At 48.2% G+C, this 17856-nt stretch overlaps 1 pseudogene; it reads left to right on the top strand.

Annotated features, from left to right (window-relative positions):
* LOC115331065 overlaps window positions 1-17856 on the top strand; it is a 118066-nt pseudogene that overhangs the window by 57114 nt on the left and 43096 nt on the right.

The following is a 17856-nucleotide window of genomic DNA, read 5'->3' as shown; positions in this document are numbered from 1 at the left end:
AATGACGAAAGAAAATAAAAAAATTACATTTTTGCTTAACTTTTGCTGAATATCCGATAAACAGCTCAATGAACGATTTTCAACTTTAGATGAACCTTGACGTGTAGGTGGAAACAGTCAAAAAGCACCAATACTCACAGATTATTAATTCCGCCGCTGCTTCAGAGGTTGGTTGATATTTCTCCGGCAATAGCGAGCTCCTTTGGTTGTTCACAATAGTCCATTCCGCCCTAAAGGGACACTCGCGCGGCTTTGAAGTAGTTGGGTCACGATAGCCTTCTCCCCTTGATTAATGTTACCAATCTCGCCTGTACCATTCACCTTTAGTACAAAACTTCTCGTAAAGTTTGCCTTGCTACTTGTGCACTTGACCACGTCCGCGTATTGAAAGCGTTGAATTTAAACTTTTGATGTTTCTCATAGTTTAACCGATTAACCAGTTAGAAAAGAATATTCGCGATTACAACAATACTTCATTAACCGGTAATTTAATCTATCAAGTGCCTAGCCATAGTAATTGGTTGTAACCATCTAGGGTTCATATTAACAAAATTATTGCCCCCCATGTTGCAGAAACAAGTAACATTCAACTGGAAGGGCGATTTAATGAACATAATTTAAGTAAGTTAATTTTATGAAGTAATTAAATGATTGTCTAGGACTTAAAATGTTACACACTTAATAGAGTCTAAAAGTGCTTGAGGTATGCTAAATTAGAGTGTATCACTACCTAAAAAGCTAAACAATGTAAACCAATTTTTATTATTCATATATCTCTACATATCTGCATGCCGCTGTCCCATTAAATATGTTAAACGAAGACTTGATTTTCGTTTTAATTTCGCGAACACTACTTACAATGCTACCAACTTCGGAATGAAGATTGTATACAAATGTATGTTGTTTCAAGGTCAATAGAGTTATGCAGTTTCCGTCGAAAGGAGGGTCATTTAAAGAAGAAGAATTTTGCATAAAAATAAACTTTATACAAATGTTTCGAGAAAAAAACAACTTAATACAAATATTACATATCTTGTATACTCGGAGTCTTGAAACGTAGATGTCCCTGATATTATTTTCGGCTTCTACGTATTCATAAACAAGTACATCGAAACAACTGGATGTATTTACTAGGCAACTGAACAAAAGAAACCATATCCTCGATAGAAATATTAAGATAAGCGCCTAAAACCGCTTCCAGGTTTCTAAGCACTTTGTTTATACATTGATATTTCTAAACTTATTGATGCAATTTACCATATTTTACTCTTCCATGAATCGAAGCAGAGCCAAGCGTAGTATAAAATAAGATTGCGCTGTGTTTTTGATTCTCATAGATGTACGTACTACTTCAAACTGACTTGTCTGGCCCAATTTCACTATCTGCAGTTTGGACTTTAGGAGTGACAATCGTGTATACAACATTTGGTGTAACTCATTTCAAAGTTTACCTTTACAGGCACCCCGAGACAAGTACAAGTTCCAGACCCATTTTTGATCGAAACACTGATTGTCGTCGACAAGCACTTTTACAAAAACTTTGATAACGATACACAGCTTGTAACATATATCGCGACTTCTTTGGCAACGGTATGTATTCTGCGTTCTGATTTATTTTCCAATTTACGTTCCCGTTCAAGTTTTCTACCTGAGAGTCAATGGTATAATTCACCACAATGAACATAGTGCTGCAAAATCAGCTTCCCGGCGTCATTCAGTCTGGGGCGGAACAAAAGCCATGCGGGGTGCTCAGATTATGTTAAGGTATATTCGAATGAACAACCATCCGCTCTATTCTTGCAATGTTGAAGTCTGTATGCCGGTGGCACCCCAGACAGGACTTTTGTTGATTCGGCAAACACTGAGTTGGGCCAGCTCACATTGCTGTAGATTGTACACCGCTTACCACTGTTTAGGCGACGACGGCGTTAATGTTTTCTTTTTTTTACTCACTTTACTCAGGTATTATACTGTGAACCCCAATTTGTGTAGATCAGTTCAATTGTTATAGCTCTATGCATCACTATGGTAGTCTTGATGGTTATTTTTTCAATGACGCCGAAAAGGATAATGACTTGTCAGTACAAAAATGTTGTGATATCCTCATTGCCAATATCACAGCGAAAGCTTCTAAAACTTTATTCATTATAATTGAGTTAGAGAAACATAGACTATAGATTGTGTCTGGCACATTATTTTTTATTTATTACCTTTGTACTGCCAGTACGGGAAACATATATAAGCGCTTAAAACGCGAGAGTCTAGCTCTAAACAAACCGCCCATGTCTCCGACCTCTGTAGGAGTATGAACGATGAATCGCTTTGGAAGAAAAGCAAGGTACTCTGAAGACTCAGTTATTAACTAGAAACAATAAATGTGAACACTTTGTTTTACTAACCGACCGAAGGTAGTGAAAGTTAAACGGAAAAGGGGAAACATGTTTATCGATTCCTTGGTGCCTTACCAAGCGAAACCTACTGTGTATACTAAGTATGCGGGTCCAGTAATCGCTCGTGACTGATTTTTCAAGATTAACAAAAATATTTCTGCTAAATAAATCTTTCTGTTCAATTTAAATAAAATTCTAGAATCATACCTGTCCTTTTTGTTTAAGGTGAACATCAGATATTCAAACGCAATCAACCCAAAAGTACAACTGCTCGTCGTAAATATAACTAAGGACCCGGTGGGTTTCATTTGTTGGCCATATTTCTTACATTTTAAAGCAGTGTGAGTAAAATCTAATTGCGCCTTCTATTATTTTTAGGAGTCGGATTTTCTTCGACATATTTTAGTTTCAAATCCACCCAAAGTCTATGCCGCAGTTCGCACAACATTATTCCAGTTTGCTAAGAAATACAGGAGCGCCACGTGCGACGCAGCGATGCTCATTACAGGGTAAGAAAACAAGTAAAATATATGAATATGATAACGAAACATATACGAACATATACAGTAGTGAACAAAAAGACATGGCATTTCGGTTTACGTGCTTGACTTTTCTTCGAACTGTGATACATATGTAAAAATTATAATGGAACACTACATTGACGTATTTATAGAGTATAAACTGATGCTTACTTAAATATGAATCAATCAACTAGACGTCGAGAAATACTTCTTTAAAAGAAACGAAATATCATATCTTTTTGTTCACTACTGTATATGAACTAGGGTGACGATGCGGGCTAGTCGCTTTATGCATAGTAGATTCGACACAGCCCACAAGAAACGAAGACGAAGGGGGTATGCAGGATAAGCGCTTAGTTTCAGCTGAAGATTATATTGAAAATGAACATCGAAGTAAACATCAGCATTCCACACCATCATGACCAATTTAGCATATGTCCAGAGGAGAGATCTCTTTGTTATGTAGGACCGATGTTTGGCTTACATGTTGCCCAGTCCCGCATTTTTTGATCGTGTGGCTCTTTCAAATTTCCCTAGTCATCTGATCTCCCCTCTGCCCCCATCCCAGCAATCCTGACGTGATGGAAGTTGGGCTGGCATCCGAAAGCTGTACAATGAAGCGGCGAATGGAGCTGCTTCATTGTGCAGATTGTGGATGCCAACCCAACTTCCATCACGTCACGATTGCTCGAATGGGGGGAGATCGGATGACTAGGAAACTGTTCGAGGCTTACGCGATCAAAAAAGAAGGAACCGGGCGATGTGTAAGCCGGTAATCGGTCCTTCTACATAGTAAAGAGATATGTTATGCGGACACGTGCTGAGTTGGCCATGATGGTGTGGAATGCTGCTTTTTACTTCGGCGTTTATTTGCAATAAAAACTTTGGTTGAGAGTAACTGCTTGTCCTGTGTTACCCGTTCTACTTTGTCTTCGTTTGTTGTGAGCCGTGAGAAATCTACTAAACATAATATGACGTACGAACAATATTTACGCAATTTGGATATCTTCTATAATTATATTGTACAATATATATAAGAACTAATTATGATTCTTATAGAACATGAGTTGGTCGCAGCGAAATACAGACTCACAAGGTTTCTAGTAAAAGAAAACTAGATAAATATACTATTATGAAGGCAAAAAAGAAATTATGTGGATTATTTGAATGTAAGTGAAATTTAGCGGGGAGAAAAATAAATATTGTGTATAAGTTTAATGCATGCGAGTTTGCTTATTTCTTGGTCTGAGTAGTGCCGGCCGCTAGCTTGGCTATTGATGATCACATGGCAACTAATATTTATATTGCCACAAACGAATAAAACAAGTTCAAACATTTTGAAAATATTTAGACCTTTATTTAGTTTAACATGAAATGTTAATTTAGAGATACACAAACAACAAATTAATGGGCAGCGAATATATGAAATATTTTACAAGTTAATATAAATTGCATTTTGAATACTCGGAAAGCGTAATAGGTTGATAGATTGTAACGTTTTATCAGCTTAGAGTGCACTACTGGTATCTTTTTACATGTTCATACTAAAGCTGCACTTGGAAGCAGAAACTTACAAACCAGTCTTTGAGCCTCACAAATATCAAGGTCAAATACAAATAAGTATCCAATATATATATATATATATATATATATATATATATATATATATAGCTGAGAATAAAAAAAAAACATAGTGAAAACAGCAACAACGGACGATTTAATCTTGGATCTTTCGGCCGGAGTCCGGCCTTCGTCAGGTAGAACTTTTACAGATGAACGCGGCTTGTATTTAAACTATGCTACGGTGGAGTCCAAGTTTTAAAAACGGCGGGTTGACGGTTGGAGGTTCTAAAGAAGCGTAGGAGGAGTTCCAGATGGGCGAACGTTTATACAATGCTACGGTCGGGTCCCAATTTCGACGAGGTGACAGTTGGAGCTTTCGTGAGAGGGAAGCGAAAGCAGTTCGTATCCGGGTGTAGAAGCTTGTCAGTCAGGGCCAAGTTTCAAGGACGGCGGGGTGACGGTTGTAGCTTCATGAGGGGGGGCGCAAGGTGACTTTGTGTCCGGGCGGGCAGGGGGGACCTGGACGATAGCGTACAATAGACGAAAGACACACACGCAAATTATAGATGTTGTCTAAAAAAAAAAGAAAAAAAAAAGAAAACGGCACGGTCGCTTGTGTTGTTTTGTGGGCATGCATGAGTTCGACCTGGAAGGGAACAATGTTAAACCTAGAAATAAAAAGAAAGAGAATGAATATCAAAACCTGTAAATAAAAGAAAAAAGTTGAGGGTCAAGTTTCGGCCACAAAGGCAGTACCACTGCTAACAGTAAGGTCTGGAACCTGAAAAGATGTCCCTTGGTCGCTGCTGCTATTCGTCTGTTAGCATTTTAGTCGATGCCAGAGTACCGGGCTTTCATTTATTCTTTGTTTAATAGTGTTAGGATGGAACCTTTAATATCCGTCCTTAATCCCAGAACCTAACTGCACGTTCCCCCGGTCCGTCGTCGTCGCCTTTTACATCCTGTGTTTGTCCTCTCGCGGCACGTGCGCGGCACGTGCGCCTGGCATAGTCCTTCGCCAGATACTTCTCAGAGGTCTCTCCCTCTTGAGACGCGAACCAGACGAGAGTAGATCTAAAACCGGTTCGGTGGTACGGTGTCAGCTGGTCCGCGTTAGCCACGTGTCGGTTTCGCCCAGTAACTGGGTCCTTAAGCACAAAGTCGTTAGCACCCAGGCACTGAACCAAACGGAAGGGCCCCGTGCGGCGTGGAGCAAGCTTCGCAGTAATGCCTTAGGTCGCATCGCTCAATATGTGTGCATCAAGGAGGACAATGTTCCCTTGACGTATTGTTGCAGGCTTCCGGTGCCGGTCGTAATAAGTTTTCTGGGCCTGCCTTGCTTTCTGTTGGTGATCTCGAGTGAAATCGAGAGCGTCGTGCAGGCGCCGAGTGACTTCCGCCGCAAAAGCATGACGTTCTGAAGCTGGTGGCTCGCTGTCATCCTTGAGTCCCCCCACTTCCCACGGGGTGCGAAGCTCTTGGCCGTAGCAAAGGAAGGCTGGGGTAAATCCGGTGACGACGCTTTCTTCCGTGCGCATTGCAAAAGCGATTTCAGGAATGTGCTGGTCCCAGTCTTTGTGGGTAGAACAATATGCTCTAAGGCTCTCCTTTACCGTGCCATTGTGCCTCTCTACCATTTGTCCTGATGGCCTGTATGGCACAGTGTGGCGGTCGGCGATCCCGCAGTGACTTAGGAGACCTCGCCACAGTTTACTGACGAATGGCTTGCCGTTGTCACTGGAGATGGAAACATGCAGGTGTGCCGTGTCGGCAGAAAACTTGCACCATGCACTCTATAATGGTTTTGCTGGTTGCTGTTCGTAAAGGAAAAAGTTCGATAAACTTTGTGAATTTGTCGATTATTACCAAAAGGTTTTTGTTGCGTCTAGGTGTTGTGGGCAGAGGTCCTACAATATCCACACTTAGCTCCTCCATCGGCGCAGTGGCCCACTGGCTGCTCATAAGTCCTTGAGGCTTCTGGCGGCGGGCTTTAGAGCGTTGGCACACTTGGTAGCAATGAACGTGCCTGGCGACGTCAGCTCTCATTCCCAACCAGACATAGCGGGAAGGGACGTGTTTTAAAGTTGTGAAAAAACCTGCGTGAGCGCTTGTGGCATGGTCATGTGACATCTTGAGTGCCAATTGGCGAAGGTGGGTAGGGAGCCAGGGCACCTTTCTTTCCCCGCGTAGTCGAACGAGGAGGCCGTTGGCTTCTACTTCGGTTGTTTCCGCCAAGTCCGCCAGTAGGCGCCGGTCAGTAAATCGGTAAATTAAGTAGGATTCACGCTGTTCCCGTTCGCGATTTGATTTAAATCTAGATTCTAGGAGCGTCACTGACAATTTATCAAACGAGTGTTCTGGGAGAGCGAGATGTTTGGATAGAGGCAGTGTCGGAAGATTTATAGCGTGAGATTTGTGATTATTAAAGCGCAGTCTAAATACCGTTCTAGTCTGCCCTATGCATTCCATTTTGCATATCGTACACTCGAATAAGTGCACGACATTCGACGGGGCACATGTTAGGTGCCCTTTAATTTTGATCGAGAGCTGCGAGTGCGTGCTACTGGCCATGTTTGTGTGCTGCATCTCTTTTACAGATCAGACATCCTGGGTGCATGCAAGGCCTACATTTGTTAGGTGGTAGCGATGAGTTTATCCAAGAGTTTACTAGCGTGCCTTTGAGGTTACGCGATCGTCTGTGGACTACGCCAGGGGCGGATGAAAACGCGCGTTTAAGGCGCTCGCTTTGTTCGAGAATGTTATAATGTCGTCTTAAGATAATATTTTCTTGGGATACTTCATGCTAATGTCCCGGGTGGCGACCAAAAAAAGCCCCTTATGTACCCTCGTTGGTTTCTGGATTATTCCGCGTAGAACGTTCGGTGCGTATAGCAATCGGAACACGATCAGGCGAGAATGTCTCGAACTTACGAGAAGACCAAGTTGAAAGAAAAAATAAAAGGACAGTCCGCCTGACTGGAATCCAACCTATACCTTCCACGTGAAAGTCAAGCGCGGTAACCACTGGTCCACGCGCGCACTTGCTCGCCCACGCGCGTGGCATTACTCCCCCTTTTTAAAAGCGCATCGTCTTGATGCGACGTGCCGGGAAACAAAAACAGCAAAACAAACAAAACTAACGTCAAACTACGTGGACTTGTGCAACACAATCCTATCGCGCGTATTACAAAACACAATTCACAGTCCTATCGATCGTAGTACGGCTTGAGGCGCACGACGTGGACGACTTCCGGTCGTGGAGGGCGGCGTGAAGCGCGTGTTCCGTCGGGCATCACCTCGTAGTTCAGCTCGCCGAGGCGACGAAGTACCTTGTATGGTGCAAAGTATCGTTTCAGTAGTTTCTCACTGAGGCTGCGGCGACGGATGGGCGTTCACACCTACACCCTGTCTCCGGGCTGGAAGTGGACGTCCCTGCGACGAAGGTTGTAGCGGCCCGCGTCGACGCGTTGCTGGTCCTGAATCATGAGTCGTGCGAGCTGGCGGACCTCTTCGGCCCGTTGAGCGACCGCCTGGGCGTCGTCGCTCTCATTGTCAGATGGCTCATGGGGCAGCATGGCGTCCAGCATTGTCGTCACTTTGCGGCCATGGACCAATTGAAAGGGTGTAACCCCGGTAGTCTCTTGCACGGCCGTGTTGTAGGCAAAGGTGACGTACGGCAGCACCTCGTCCCATGTCTTGTGCTCAACGTCGACGTTCATGGAAATCATGTCGGCGATGGACTTGTTGAGTCTTTCCGTCAGCCCGTTGGTCTGCGGGTGGTACGCCGTGGTGCGACGATGGGTGGTGTGGCTGAGACGCAGGATTTCTTGGGTCAGCTGTGCCATGAACGATGATCTGCGATCTGCAATCAGAACTTCGGGAGCGCCGTGCCGAAGGACGATGGACTCGATGAAAGACTTGGCGACTTCCACAGCAGTCCCTGAAGGGAAGGCTTTCGCTTCGGCGTACCGCGTGAGATAATCTGTGGCGACGATTATGCAGCGGTTTCCCGACGTTGACGGCGGAAAGGAGCCAGGTAGGCCCATTCCGATCTGCTGGAACGGTGTGGTCGGGGGAGTAATCGGCTGCAGGAGGCCTGCCGGCTTCGTTGGCGGATTCTTACGTCGCTGGCACTCGTGGCACGATCAGGTGTAGAGGTGGACGGCTTTTGGGAGCTTTGGCCAGTAATACTTTTCACGAATACGGGCCAGTGTTGGGCTGTAACCGAGGTGTCCCGACGTCGGGTCGTCATGACACGCTTGAAAGATCTCCTCCAGAAGGTCGGTCGGTATTACCAGCAACCACATTGTGCTGTTGTCGCCGAAGTTCTCTTTGTAGAGTACACCTTGTCGAATGGCGAAGGTCGGCAGTACTCGTGAGAAGACACGTTTCACGGTACCCCCACCCCCTTCCAGGTGCTCGATTAATGCGCGCAGCTCAGGATCGTCCCGTGGATGTCGTGCCATGTCGTCGGCGTTTACTGCTCCTAGGAGGCTCTCGTCGTCATTGTCGTCGCTGCAGCCGCAAGGGGTTTCGACGGGGGCTCTGGACAGGCAGTCGGCGTCGCTGTGCTTCCGGCCTGACTTGTAGACCAGTGTCATGTTGAACTCTTGTAGTCGGAGACTCCATCGAGCGGGGCGTCCTGACGGGTCCTTCAGGTTCGCAAGCCAGCAGAGTGAGTGGTGGTCCGTGACTACACGGAACGGGCTCCCGTACAAGTACGGGCGTAACTTCGTGATCGCCCAGACGACCGCAAGAAACTCCTTTTCAGTCGTGGAGTAATTTCTCTTCGATTTAGACAGCGTCCGACTTGCGTAGGCGATGACTCGCTCGGTGCCTTCTTGCACTTGAACCAGTTCCGCTCTAAATCCTGCATTACTAGTGTCCGTGTGAATCTCGGTTTCCGCATCCTAATCAAAGTGTCCTAAAACAGGAGGAGTCTTGAGTCTTCGCTTCAGCTCGTCGAATGCCTGCTGTTGTTCCTCGGCCCATTCGAACTTCTCGGCGTCCTCCGTGAGGTTTGTGAGCGATGCGGAAATCCTTGTGAAATCCCGAACGAAGCGCCGATAGTAGGCACAAAGTCCGAGGAATCTTCGCACGGCCTTCTTGTCCCTCGGCACTGGAAATGCCGCGACTGCGCGAGTCTTCTCGGGGTCTGGGTGGACGGCTTCGTTACTAAGCACGTGGCCTAGGAACTTCAGTTCATCATAGGCGAACCGGCACTCTGACGGCTTGAGAGTCAGCCCGGTGGTCTGTATGGCATGGAGAACCGCGCGGAGTCGTCGCAAGTGCACGTCGAAGTCAGCTGAAAATACTACGACGTCAAGGTAGACCAGACAACTCTGCCACTTCAGCCCTGCCAGTACTGTGTCCATGACACGCTGGAAAGTTGCTGGCGCCATGCATAGTCCGAAGGGCATCACCTTGAACTCGTACAGTCCATCCGGCGTGACGAAGGCTGTCTTCTCTCGGTCCCGTTCGTCGACCTCGATTTGCCAGTAGCCGCTATTCAGGTCCATCGATGAAAAGTATCGAGAGTGGCGCAGCCGGTCCAGAGTGTCGTCGATGCGGGGGAGTGGGTAGACGTCTTTCTTCGTAACCGCGTTGAGCTGCCGGTAGTCCACGCAAAAGCGAAGAGTTCCGTCCTTTTTCTTAACCAGCACGACTGGAGAGGCCCATGGACTGCTTGAAAGTTGGATTATGTCGTCATTCAGCATTTCTTGAACTTGCTGCTGGATCATCTCCCTTTCCTTAGCGGAGACTCTGAACGGCGATCGATGCACAGGCGCGCGTCGTCCTCGGTAACGATGCGGTGCTTCGCAACGGCGGTTTGACGTACCTTTGACGACGTCGCAAAGCATTCACGGTATTCGGCGAGGAGGTTGAGGAGCAGACGTCGTTTAGGGTCCGGAAGCTTGGGGTCAATGTCGAGCTGCGCTGGCGACGTACTGTCTTGCTGGGGCGGCGAGGATTCGTCAGTAATCGCTGTGATTTCGGCGGGGTTTCGGAGTTCCTCGACGTGGCCCACGGCTGCACCTTTTGTGAGGTGTTGCGTTTCGTTTCGGAAGTTCGTGACGAGGGCTACAGTCCGCCCATTCTGAAGTTCAGCTACTCCCCTTGCGACTTCTATTCCTCTTCCCGGGAGCAATTGGAGGCTTCCCTCGAGAAGAACTTCGCCACAAGAAGCTTTATCGATCCCGACAAGTACGAAAACAGTCGACCGCGGTGGTAGGTTTACGTGGTTTGCGAGGACTCGGACCGTGGGTGACGACGCTTGGGGCTCCTCCGCTGGTGGAGCAGGTTTTCGTAGCGTCAGCCGGTTTGTTCCGAGGTTGATGACGGCGCCATACTCGCAGAGAAAGTCCATTCCGAGGATAACGTCCCTCGAACAGTCTTGCAGAACGACGAACTTGACAGGGCACGTTTCACCGTGGATCTCGACGCGAGTAGTGCGTCTCCCGACTGGCGTGATGAGATGTCCTCCCGCGGTTCGTATTTGGGGTCTATCCCACGGCGTCATGACTTTTCGAAGGCGGCGGGAAAGCCTCCCACTTAAGACTGAGTAGTCTGCTCCGGTGTCCACGAGTGCCGATGCGTCGTGGCCGACGATGACGACGTTTACGTTGTTGGACACCGTTACAGGGGCGTCGTCGCGATGCGTGGCGTCGGGAGAGTGGGAGCGCCCCGGCGTTCTTGGAGGCTCTTTACTCGGGTCGTCTTCGGCAACGGCACCTCCAGGCGTTTCCGCACTTAGTTTTCCCGACGAGATAGGGGGGACAGGCTGTCACGGCGCGACCGACGGAATGGCGACGCGGAACGTCGGGGGGATGGAGAACGGGAACCTCGTGGTGCTGTGGGAGCTGGTGACGGAGGGCGACGGAGGTATTCCTCGATGTCGCTTGGTCGTTCTCTAACACGAGGTCGACGGTCGTTTGGAGCGAATCATCGCAGGCCGAGCTGGCGGTAGGGGCACCTTCGGTAAACGTGGTCAGCCTCCCCGCAGTGGAAGCACACCGGGCGTCCGTCATCCGTGCGCCACACGTCGGTCTTTCGAAGTCCACGCTGCTCTTGGCGCGGCGCGTACTGCGGCGAAGAGACTTCTCGTCGGGGTGCAGCTGGGTACTGCCGAGCAATTGAAAACTGCGGGCGACGAACAACGGCGGCATAGGTCACAGCTGGTGGTTCCGGTGCGGCGTCGGCGAGAACGCCTGGCTGGAGCGCTTGCTGGACCTCTTCTCGAACAATCTCGGCGATCGAGAGTGGAGCTGGACGTTCGGCGGCAGGTATCAGCTTTTTCAGTTCTTCACGGACGATGTCCCAGACTATTTCTCGGATTCCCGGAATATTGGGGCTGAGGGCGCAGTTTGACAGCTAGGGTGCAGCGACAGGAGGAGCTCGATGGAAGTGAGCGGCTCATGCTTGCAGGGCCCGTTCAATGTTGGTCGCCTCTGTTACAAACGTTTCGACGGTGGTCGGCGGGTTGCGGACAAGGCCTCCGAAGATGTCATCTCGTACGCCTCGCATCAGGATCCGCAACCTCTTTTCGTCGGTGACTTGAGGGTCGGCGCGAGTGACCAGGCGCAGGACATCCTCGACGAAACTGGTGATGGTCTCGTTTGAGCCCTGGGTCCTCATTCCAAGAAGGTCCTCGGCCCTCTCCCGTCGATACTGGTTAGGAAAAGTTCGGCTCAGCTCATTCTTGCAGGCGGTCCACGAGATCAACGAAGTCTCCCGATCCTCGAACCAGTGCCTTGCCGTTCCTTCGAGCGCGAAGTAAAGGTTCTGCAGGCGCTGGTCGTCCCTCCATCGGTTGTGCTGGGCCATCCACTCGTACTGTTGAAGCCAGTCCTCAACGTCTTCGTGAGCGTCCCCTTGGAAATGCGTCGGAGTCCGGGGTGCAACGGGCAGGTAGGTGAAGGCAGGAGCGCGGCCGGGGTCTGCGACTGGTTGGCCATCGTCGTTTACTTCGGCTTGGGCTTGTCCAGTAGCGAACCGTATTCAGGATTCTCTCCCTTGATGCACCGGCTGGTCCGAGTTTCGGGTTCCGCGGGGAGTGGTCTCCTCACTGGGCTGGGAACTGGACTTGCACTGCGGGCTCTTGGAGGGGAACGCTGCACGGGCATGCGGTACCCCGCACCTCCACCAAAATGTCACGGGTGGTGACCAAAAAACAATCACTAAACAGGAAGAAATAAACGTTTATTGTGGCGAACTTGTACAAAAAATAAAAGGGGTACAAAAGATAATAACAGAGCGTCGCGGGCGTCGAAGTCGGCAAAGCAGCAGAGTCGAACGCTGGGGCGAAACTGACTCCGCTCTCCTTGCGGAGCGCGTTATGTACCCTCGTTGGTTTCTGGATTATTCGGCGTAGAACTTTCGGTGCGTATAGCAATCGGAACAAGATCAGGCGAGAAGGTTCTCGAACTTACGAGAAGCCGAAGTTGAAAGAATAAATAAAAGGACAGTCCGCCTGACTGGAATCGAACCTATACCTGCCACGTGAAAGTCAAGCGCGGTAACCACTGGGCCACGCGCGACCTTGCTCGCCCACGCGCGGGGCACTATAAGTTAGATATAGATTAGTGTGTTGTGTTTTCGCGGGACAAACTAGAACGGCATTTAGACTGCGCTTTAATCATCACATATCATACGCCATAAATCTTTCGACACTGCCTCTATCCAAACATCTCGCTCTCCCAGAACACTTGTTTGATAAATTGTCAGTGACGCTCCTAGATTCTGAATTTAAATCAAATCGCGAAAGTGGACAGCGTGAATCCTACCTAATTTACCGATTCAACGCTATTAAACAGCGAATAAATGAAAGCCCCGGTACTCTGGCATCGATTAGAATGTTAACAGACGAATAGGAACAGCGAAGAGGGGACATCTTTTCAGGTCCCAGACCTTATTGTTGGCAGTGGTACTGCGTTTGTGGCCGGAACTGGACTATCAACTTTTCTCTTTTATTTCCAGGTTTTGGTATTCATTCTCTTTCTTTTTATTTCTAGGTTTAACATTGTTGCGTTCCAGGTCTAACTCATGCATGCCCCACAAAACAACACAAATAACCGTTTTTTTTTTAGGCACATTTTAGTTTGCGCGTGTGTCTTTCGTCTATTGTACGCTATCGTCCAGGTCACCCCTGCCTGCCCAGACACAAAGTCACCCTGCGCCCCCTCTGAAGAAGCTACAACCGTCACCCCACCGTCCTTGAAACTTGGCCCCGACCGACAAGATTCTTCACCCGGATATGAACTGCCCTCGCTTCCCTCTCACGAAAGCTCCAACCGTCACCCCGTCGAAATTAGGACCTGACCATAGCATTGTATAAAATTGCGCCCATCTGGACTCCTCCTACGCTTCTTTGGAACCTCCAACCGTCATCCCCCCGTTTTTGAAACTTGGACTCAAACATAGCATTGTATGAATACCACCCACGTTCATCTGTAAAAGTTCTTCCTGACGAAGGCCACACTCCGGCCGAAACGTCGAAGATTAAATCGTCCGTTGTTGCTGTTTTCACTAAGGAATTTCTCTTCTCAGTTATATACCCATGCCGTCGCCCTCCCGCCGCTATGCCCGTTCTATATATATATATATAAATACTGTTGCGTAGGAACACGAAAAGCGCATAGGAATGTAAACGTACCTCGAAGCGTTTCGTGGAGTTTTATCATATATAGGTCGATGTTTCGGCCTGAGCCAGACCTTTTTGGAGAATGGTACGTGAGATGTCAAATTGACGCCCCTTGACTACGCCACGTGGTATTCCAAACATCTGGTTTCTCTCAAGAGTTGACAGTACCCCCGACGGAGGCGACCCCTTCCCCCTTCCCCCCTCCCCTCCCCCCCCCCCCCCATGTAAACCTGACCCTGGTGAAAGAACCCCCACAATATCGGAAAATCTAACCGAAGCAAAGCGGTGGGGGAGGGAGGAATAGGGGCAGCCACAAGAACAGCAGGCGCAAAACTCTCGCCGGAAGGAAAAAAAGAAAAGCTTTTGAAACAATGCCTCGAGCGGCGTACCAGCCGCCTCCTCTGTCCGTGAAAAAAACACACATACACATATCCCTTTTTCACGTAATGAACTTCAAGGCAGGGAAGACGAGGGGTGGTTGTGGACTTTCTCGCCGAAAGAGGGAAAATAAACAAAAAAGAAAATGGTTGCAGCTTCTGAGAAAACTTGCCCCAAGCGGTGTACGAGCGGTGCACGAGCCGCCTCCTCAGTGCGTAAAGAAACAGCACACACACACAGATACATATCCCTTTTTTTCACATAATAAACTTCAAGACGGGGAAGACGAGGGGAGGTTGTGGACTTTTAAACCGATATGACTGCTCACGATATGTTAACTGCGTGCATGGACGTCATTATTACAGGGTGTTCATTGATCCCAGCTTTGATTGTGTTGAACTTGTAAATTAAATATGACTCCCTCTGCTCGCGATCCCGGTTAGTTTTAAAACCAGATTGTAGAAATGTCACCTCAAGCTTATCGAATGAGTGTCCGGAAATACTCATGTGTTGTGAGAGGGGATCCCTATTGAAAATCGCTCTGAGGGGACTTCAAGAATTCTTTAAAGGGTGTGAAGGGGACTTCAGGAATTCTTGTGATCTTTGAAAGGTGAACCGGTATTTCCTGGTGGGTTCGTTGGCCCCGTGAGAGGCTCTCCTGAAATGTCTAAAGTCCCCTTTACAATGCCTTGAAATGTCTGAAACCCTGTCAAGAACTTTTCTAATGGGGTCGGGAAAACCTTCAGGCTTCTTGAGATCTCTGTGGGGACACGGCCTAGGTGGAGAAAATACATGTCGCAGAATTAGAACATAGCTACGTATTGTTCACAAAGGGAAAACAAATAATTATATGGAGAATGTCGATCGTATGTTTGTACGGTCAGTTTTTTATTACCGCTCTTCTATCAAACACAACTGGGCTCCTCGACCCGTCTGTCAGTGGCCGGGTGTTCGGTCGCCAAGGGGGCTACGGGTTCGATCGCCCCATGTGGAGAATTGACAAGGCGCGGGCCGAGTGTTGTTGGCCGAGCGGCGTTTTGAGGAGAATAAGCTTTACTTGTTGCACTAATAATAATAAAAAGCGCAAGCGGAGAGCAGCGCGTTGCCCAAATTCAGGGACGCTGCGCTGGGGAGGTTCCGAGGGCGAAGTGGCAGCGACTCGTGCCGGGAACCGGTTTCCCCGCGGGGGACTGTCCCCAAAAAGGAAAAAAAGTAAATAAACAAAACTATTTTGCTTTTCACCAAAGTCGGAAGTCCTCTCTTTTTCGCCGTCGCCAAAAACACGAACAGGCAACTCAAATCCCCCCCTTTTACAATGCCTACACACACACACTGCGCTTCTCTCCCCCCGGCAATGGGGAGAGGGTGCAATACCGCCAGTTCCGGACAGCACGCTTCTCCAATGGTCGGCGGGAGAGAGTGGTGTGAGGAAGCCGAAGAAGTCAGGAGGCCGCTATAGCCATTTTCTTTCTGCTCGTGGGCGGTTTGTTTCTCACCGCCATGGAAATCTGGAACGCACCGTTTCCTACATCCAGAAAGGTAAGCGCTGCTTTGAGGGCTCGCCCCTTGGTCTGTTTTAATCCGTGCCGTTTCTTCCTTGCTTCCGCAGGTGAACCCCAGTTCGGCGTTGGCCGCCTTCAGCACCGCTCGAGCACCATCGTGTTCAGCGCATTCAAGGAGATGGTGGCCGGTGTCGGCCTACTCGCAGCAAGCCTGGCAGCCGGGATCAGCGTTCAACCGCATGTAGTGCCTACGCAGCGGGATCATGGCACTGTGGGTCCTGGGACGGTGGATGACGGCCGCTGTCCCACCTTGTTCTTTGCGGCTCTTCGTCCGACCGGCCTCAGAAGAATCCAGCGAGCGAAAAATACGCCGAAGACGCCGCCCCGACGACATCGTGGACGAAACCGTGACTGTGCTCGGAATTTCTCAACGGTGACGGGATCTGCTTGCGAGTTCGTGGTTTTCGCTAAACGTGCTTACTGGGACTGTGTATGTGTACGTGAGGTGCACCTGCTCCGTTTTATTAGCTGAACTACCGCACATCAGGAATTTACCCAACGGCATTGTGAGCACTTTGAAATATATTTTTCGTTGTGATAAAGAGGTTAGTTGTTCCTATTTTATATGATCTCTTTCGTCGACAGCTGCTTGCGCCCGGGTTGGAACAAGCGTTGGTTTTTATTGTCTTTTTGAGTGTTAATACGCGTGTAAAACTCAATGTCCGCAATAAATTTTCTATAACGTTTTGAACTGAATTTTTGTCTATGGTTCACAGTCATTTGGGCGTCTAAAGGGTTGATGGGCTAAGGGGTTGGGGTTGAAGGGCTGTGGGGCTGGAGGGTTTTTTCTGAGGGGTATATCTGAAGGGTATTTTTGAAGGGTTTTGAAGGCCTGTGCGGTCCCATAATCCTTCAAGGCTGATGGGCCCTTTAGAATTATTTTCAATAGGGATACTTGGGCAGGATCTTACATGGGACCTATGATTATTGAATCTTAAGCGGAAAGGTGTCATCGTCCGGCCCATGTACTGCTTATGGCATTTGCCACAATTCCAATCGATATACAAAGTTACTTGTATCGCAGTTTAAGTTCCCGTAAATTTTGTAGGTAAAGTTGGAATTTGCACTCTCTGCGTTTTCTCTAGCGTCACGTGCCTACATACCTCGTAGCTCTTCTTACCGCATGACCGACTCCCAGTGCTCTTAGAGACAGTTGTTTTTGACTTAACTATTTCATCCTTAACATTACGCGATCGTCAAAACACCACTCGGGGAACGGTTGTAAAAAACATTTTTCAGGCGTTCGCTCTGCTTTACGTTGTTGAAATGTTTTTTTTTTTGAAATATGACTGACGTTAGGACACCTATTGCTGAAGGTCAGCACGAGGTTGGCTTGTCGGCCAGTTTCTATCTGGGAGCATCGTTCGCTTAATAACTCATCACGATCAAGAGCTTCCGCCTTTTTGATTGCATCGTCTATAATTGGTTCAGGGTGCTTTTGTTCTTTTAATACTAGGCGTAGTTGGTCCGCGTTGGCGTTGAAGCCGTCGTCGCTCGAACACACGCGTCTGAAACTGTGGGCCTGACTATAGGGTATACTAGTTTTGCAAGGGCGAGTGTGGCAACTGTCGAAGTGCAGGTATTTGTGGCGGTCAGTCGGCTTTTGATATAAAGTTCAGTGACTCGTTTTCTGCCCTCTATTATTACCTGACGTCTAGAAAATTAACTTCGTTTTTCAAATAATTATGAGTAAAACTAATAGAAGGGTGCTCAGCTTAAAAGCCTCGATAAAGTCAAGGAGCGCTTCCTCTTTGTGTGGCCAGGTTATAAATATACCATCATTGTATCTTTTGTAAAACATC

This window comes from Ixodes scapularis, unplaced genomic scaffold, assembly GCF_016920785.2.
Source record: "Ixodes scapularis isolate PalLabHiFi unplaced genomic scaffold, ASM1692078v2 PGA_scaffold4__175_contigs__length_147842914, whole genome shotgun sequence".
NCBI lineage: Eukaryota > Metazoa > Arthropoda > Arachnida > Ixodida > Ixodidae > Ixodes > Ixodes scapularis.
Note: the sequence above shows the minus strand (reverse complement) of the source record. Positions and strands in the feature narration are given on the sequence as shown.